The following is a 6,035-nucleotide window of genomic DNA, read 5'->3' as shown; positions in this document are numbered from 1 at the left end:
AAGAGGAAAAAGGAAAAAGAGGAAAAAGGAAAAAAGAGGAAAAAGGAAAAAAAAGAGGAAAAAGGAAAAAAGAGGAAAAAGGAAAAAAGAGGAAAAAGGAAAAAAAAGAGGAAAAAAGAAAAAAAAGAGGAAAAAGAAAAAAAAAGACAAAAGTTGGGATTTCTCTGCAATGGCTTCCAGGTCATGTGACCTACTGACTCCAAATCAAATCATGTCAAATTGTTCTACTGCTTTAGCCAGATGGGGCACACTTATTTTATTCCATTTCAAGCCTTTATATATTATTGGGCAGGCAGGGGTCGGGTGTAGTCGCTCCGTTCCCGGCTGGCTCCGGACCGGAACCAGCACCGGAGCTGACGGCTCTGTTCAAATATACCTCATGGGTCCTTGTTGATGGCATTAAAGAGCATTTAAGGAGCATAAAAAAGCATTAAACTAGAGCTACTCATTCCTGTATAAACCCTGATCTCACTACAGTCCCATGAAGGACTGCTGGTGACTCTAGGAGCATCATCTCCACCACAGTGCTTTGCTCTGTACTCCCAAACAGCTTAAAAAAATAAAGCAACATTCATCTATACATCCATTTAGCAGGCGTGTGGGGTTTTTAATATCCGTTTCTCTTCATGTGCCGACCTCTGGAGAACAGCAGCAGCTGTATATCCCTGTTTAAAGTTGGGATAAGTTTCCAGTAACGAGCTTAAACTTTCTAAAGGCAAAATATCAACACAATTTCATGATGAACACATTTCCTGCCGCACAGTGAGGCTGGTTTGGAGCTCCACTCTGACAATGATTCACTTGCTTCTGGGTGTTTCAGCCCAGTCAGAAGAGAACTGATCATGTTATCTAATGATTTCATGTGGCTCTTCTATCCAAAACCTTGTATTTCTGTCTCCGCTCGTGAGCTTTTAACTCTGTCACTGAGATTAGGCCAGCTCCTGCCCTCCGCCTGCGGAGAAATAAATGTGTACAAGTGAAACTCCGCTGAGCGACAAAGCCACACTGGATTTATTAAAAAAATCCACTCCAAAAAGGTTCTGGTGCTTTATCCGGCTGAACAGCAGAGCGGCGTTTATACCTCTTGGCTGCGGTGGCAGGAGCAGCACCCGGCGTACTTTTTAAATGTGTGAAATGTGCTGAGGAGGACCACCAGGTGCTGCCTCTCCACCTCGGAGCCGTCCGAGGAGCGCCTCTGCTCTCCAACAACCCGAAGGGCTGAGACGCCGCTTCGCTGCAGCCGAGCCAAAAGACATTTGGAGTGCGCACTTCAAAGGAGCCTTGGATTATGTTCGCGCGCAGCCTATCCTGAGGGGATCCTTTGAAGGGAAAGTTAGCGAAGAGCCCATGGTGGCCGCTCGGAGACTCTTTCTGTGTGCGTCTGTTTGTCTAAACCCATTTTTCTCAGTGTTCCTGGAACCATCCTGTGGCGCTTTGAGCTTCTGTTAGAAACTTTAACCATAAAGACAATTTAAACATCTTTTATGTTCAGAGGATTTAGATGAAGTTGCTAAAAAACAATGTGTTCGATGCCGACTTCATAACAGTTTATAGATTCATACATACCCAGAACAATGATTAATGTATAACTACAATAATTCAAAACCTTCAAGCGCAAAAATAAATTCTTGTTTTTTTCTGACTTTGGTGATTATTTGAATAAAAATAATATCCCTGAATTTGAATTAAGGAAAATTAAGGAAGGAAATTAAGGAAAATTAATTGCCGATTGGCTTAAAAAGAAATAAAAAAACGTAATTCAAAACAGTACAAGTTGTTTGTGCATTGATAGACATTTATTTTCATTCTATTATTTACTGCCAAAGTGAGTTATATTGGAGGCTTATACCGAAAAAAAGCCCAAGTATAGAAACAATCTATAGGACGGCTTTGTTGTTACAGAAGCTTTATCAACAGCACTTGTTAGGTGTCTAAATATATGTATTGTATTTGATTAATCTAAAATGAGTCGTCTTTTATTTAAAATGGGGAATCAGTATTTGGGCTTAAACAATGAATCGTGATTAATTGATTATTGAAATGATGGTCAGCTAATTCAATCAACGATGGATTGTTAACTGGAGAGAAGAGACTCTAAGAAAGGTCTTTAGCTGATAAAGAAACACACTTCAAATTATGCATTTAAGATAAAAAAAAAAGCCTTTTTGTCAATATGTCTATTAGTGGAAAGGTTTTCATTTCATCTGGTTTAATTCCGTAAAAAAATCTTCTTTAAGGAACCTTTTGCCATCCATTATTAATGATTCATTGAGGAAATGTTTGACAGATTAGCTAAATAATCGTTAGACTATTATTAATTGTTAGTTAAATAATCGTCGCAGCCCTAATCAGAATAACTTGGTTTTAGGCTTCCAGAATTGATTCAATCAGTGGTTGTAAAGTTTTGCCCGATCTAGTGCTAGCTTAAAAGGCCCTTAGGAGGCTAACATGAAAACAAACAGAACCAAGGCCATTTGTCAATATGTGTACTTGTGCGTTCTTGTGTGCTCGTGAAACGGCATCAACCTCGGCCCTAGTACTGTTCCAATTCACAAGAACAGCAGACCGAGAACGGACAAGTCCCCGGATGTTGTTCTCGTCCTTCCCTATTTACCCAGCATGCATCAGAGCAGAGTTGTACGTTCTTGACAGCTGTCCCAGCATGCACTGTGGCAGTAGAAGCTTTCAATGGAGCACTCCACTGAAAGTTAAAAGTAAATTTGAGGCAATAATATTATACTACTAGCTTCAGTATATGGCCCATTTACCTATTTAATGCGGAGAAAAAAAAGCAAAAAAAAATAAATTTCCAAAGTTGAGAGTACCGCGGCAACCAGCGGAGCTCCGAGGCTAACGGCAGCCATGGCTAACGTTAGCTTGTCCGCAGCAGCTCTCTCTCTGCATCGCCATGTGTGAAGTACCGCTAGCTCTGATGGCGATTTTTTTTTTGTTTTATTTGGCAAAATGTGCTTTTGATTTGTGTTTATCTGACGGTGTTCATCATTATTCCCCCAATAAATGAAAAAAGTCATAATTTATTATTATCTAGAGACTATTAATAGCAGGAGGTGAAATGTAGCTCCAGACGAGCTGAGCAAGTGGTGACGTCACGAATACGCTTCTTTTCTAATTGACCCATATTTATGCTGCGTGCTCCCGTTCTCCCCCGAGGCAACTTTCCTGTGTTCTTCTCAAGAACATACCGTCATTTTCGGACTATAAGCCGCACCTGAATATAAGCCGCAGAAGCTAAATTGCATGATTTGTACATATACAGGCCACACCGGACTATAAGCCGCAGGTTTTTTTATGTTCACACACAAACTGTCTTGCGCTCCCAATGTCCATCTTTCTCGCTGTTGTTCTGCCTCGTACCACTCGCGGTAGAAGTCTGCTTCCGGACTTCCGCATTCCCGCGGCTACCGTACTTATGTGTTGAAGCAAATGTGGGCGTCAACATGGTGGATGGTAAAATCCATAGATTTAGGTATTACCCTAGTGGCCGTTAGCTGTAAAAGTCCATAGATAAGCCGCAAGGTCGAAAAATGGGGAAAAAGTCATGGCTTAAAGTCCGAAAATTACGGTACGGTACTTGGAGAGGTCACNCCATGTGTGAAGTACCGCTAGCTCTGATGGCGATTTTTTTTTTGTTTTATTTGGCAAAATGTGCTTTTGATTTGTGTTTATCTGACGGTGTTCATTATTATTCCCCCAATAAATGAAAAAAGTCATAATTTATTAAGATCTAAAGACTGTTAATATCAGGAGGTGAAATGTAGCTCCAGACGAGCTGAGCAAGTGGTGACGTCACGAGTACGCTTCTTTTCTAATTGACCCATATTTATGCTGCGTGCTTCCGTTCTCCCCGAGGCCACTCTTTCCTGTGTTCTTCTCAAGAACATACAGTAATTTTTGGACTATAAGCCACACCGGAATATAAGCCGCAGAAGCTAAATTGCATGATTTGTACTTATACAGGCCGCACCGGATTATAAGCCACAGGTTTTTTTATGTTTACACACAAACTGTCTTGCGCTCCCAATGTCCATCTTTCTCGCTGTCGTTCTGCCTCGTACCACTCGCGGTAGAAGTCTGCTTCCGGACTTCCGCATTCCCGCGGCTACTGTACTTATGCGTTGAAGCAAATGTGACGTCAACATGGTGGATGGTAAAATCCATAGATTAAGGTATTACCCTAGTGGCCGTTAGCTGTAAAAGTCCATAGATAAGCCGCAAGGTCGAAAAATGGGGAAAAAGTTGCGGCTTAAAGTCCGAAAATTACGGTACGGTACTTGGAGAGGTCACGAGTCGGTACTCGTGTTCTAGTGAATTGAGAAAAGGCCCAAGTCAAGACCCCTGAGGGACCCCACACTGATTTTGGAGCTAAGAAAGTTGGAAACTAGTCATTTGCATAAATTTTGGTTAAAAACAAAACAGAAACTCAAAAGTCAAACCGTCCCCCTCCAAAGCAGTAAAACATATTTTGTCATTTGGCAGGGTTCCCAGCTCTCAGCTCAGGTCAACACTTCCCAGCATGTCATTGCAGGAATCCAAAGGTGACAGCTGACTAGCAGCTAACAAATTGTACAGCTCCAAGGGGAGGCAACCGAACATCTGTAGGACACCTGCACCGGTTGATATCAGGATGTGAAATGCCACGGAAAAACATGAGGGAGGGAGGGGTCTGGAAAAAAGGGGAACAACAGCAACTCTGGCAGGCGATTATGATAATTAAAGCTGCATCAATTAAAGGGGTCAATCACCACACGGCTGCCACCTTCCTCTCTGCAGATGGTGGAATTTGTTTAGAGCTGCCTCCTATTTCCTGACACCACATGGGGACGGAGACGAAGCTGCACTTTAGCAACACACAGATGTTAGAGCTTCACTTTACGAGGCCTCAGCATCACCGTTATCAAGGCTGCTGCTACCTTTGAACTAACAACATCTTAAAGTGTTTGAAAATAACTTAATCAAACTGGACCTCAAATATTTACTTTTAATAGTTTTTGTTTATAAATGAGCAATGTATTTGTAGGAATACATTAACAATGTAATACTTATTCAGTTTTTTCCATTTTAGTAACTTTGGTTTATAAGTGATAAGCTATTAATCAATGCAGTTAATGATAATCTATTCCTGCTTAAATATATTCCTAGATATTTAATTTATGGCAAGCAAAGAGTCCTTATTTAGTGACAGTACAGATTTTGTTTTGATTCCCCTTCTACTGCAATTGATTTGAGTTAAAAAAGGATTTTTTTTTTTACACAAGTTTATAATTGTTGCGCAGTGACTGTTTGAAGCTTTACTTCATTGTTTGAGGCCTCGCTTCCGCCTCACAGCTCCAGATGAGGTTAGAAACGGATGTAGAACTGCTAGGCAGAGGAGATAGTCCCATGTGGATCTTAAGGTGATAATTAGATACCAACTTTTACATAAGTCCATCAAAAAGAAATATATGATTATTGACAACTTTTAATACATAGCAGAATTGACAGATTTGGCAACTGGCAGATTTGACCAACTCTAGCCGGGCATACACTTTGCGATTTTTAAAAATCTTGCACGCAGCTACAGTGTGAGCTCACAGCTCATAATGTATGTGCAGCACGTTGATGCGATCTACCTGCTCACACTGTACGTCTAAAAACCATGCTGGACTCAGCTCCGCAGTGAGATGGCGCTACCCGACTCGTCTATCTGGAAGCCAAAAAAAAACGTGGCTACTACGGAAGTAGTACAGGAAAGAACTCCATTTCAGTCGCTTCCCCGCCATGCTTCTGTGTTTTCATCTGGGAGGAAGACAAAAAAGAATAATCGTTCTCCCAACCTCGTGATTCCTGATGGGGAGGTGGTCGTGAGAGGTTGATCACCCCTTGTTATCCCCTGTACACTACACGACGCGCAATCAGGGAAAGTCGGCCCAATCGGAAAATTCTCGCACGACTCGAAAGTCACCCTAATTGGGCAAAAAATCGCACAGTGTACGGCCGTCTTTACAGCCCAAGAATGGAGCTACAAAGTTGACTTA

This window comes from Cyprinodon variegatus, unplaced genomic scaffold, assembly GCF_000732505.1.
Source record: "Cyprinodon variegatus isolate N-32 unplaced genomic scaffold, C_variegatus-1.0 Scaffold63, whole genome shotgun sequence".
Taxonomy (NCBI): domain Eukaryota; kingdom Metazoa; phylum Chordata; class Actinopteri; order Cyprinodontiformes; family Cyprinodontidae; genus Cyprinodon; species Cyprinodon variegatus.
The sequence above is the reverse complement of the archived record's forward strand: the minus strand, read 5'-3'. Positions refer to the sequence as shown.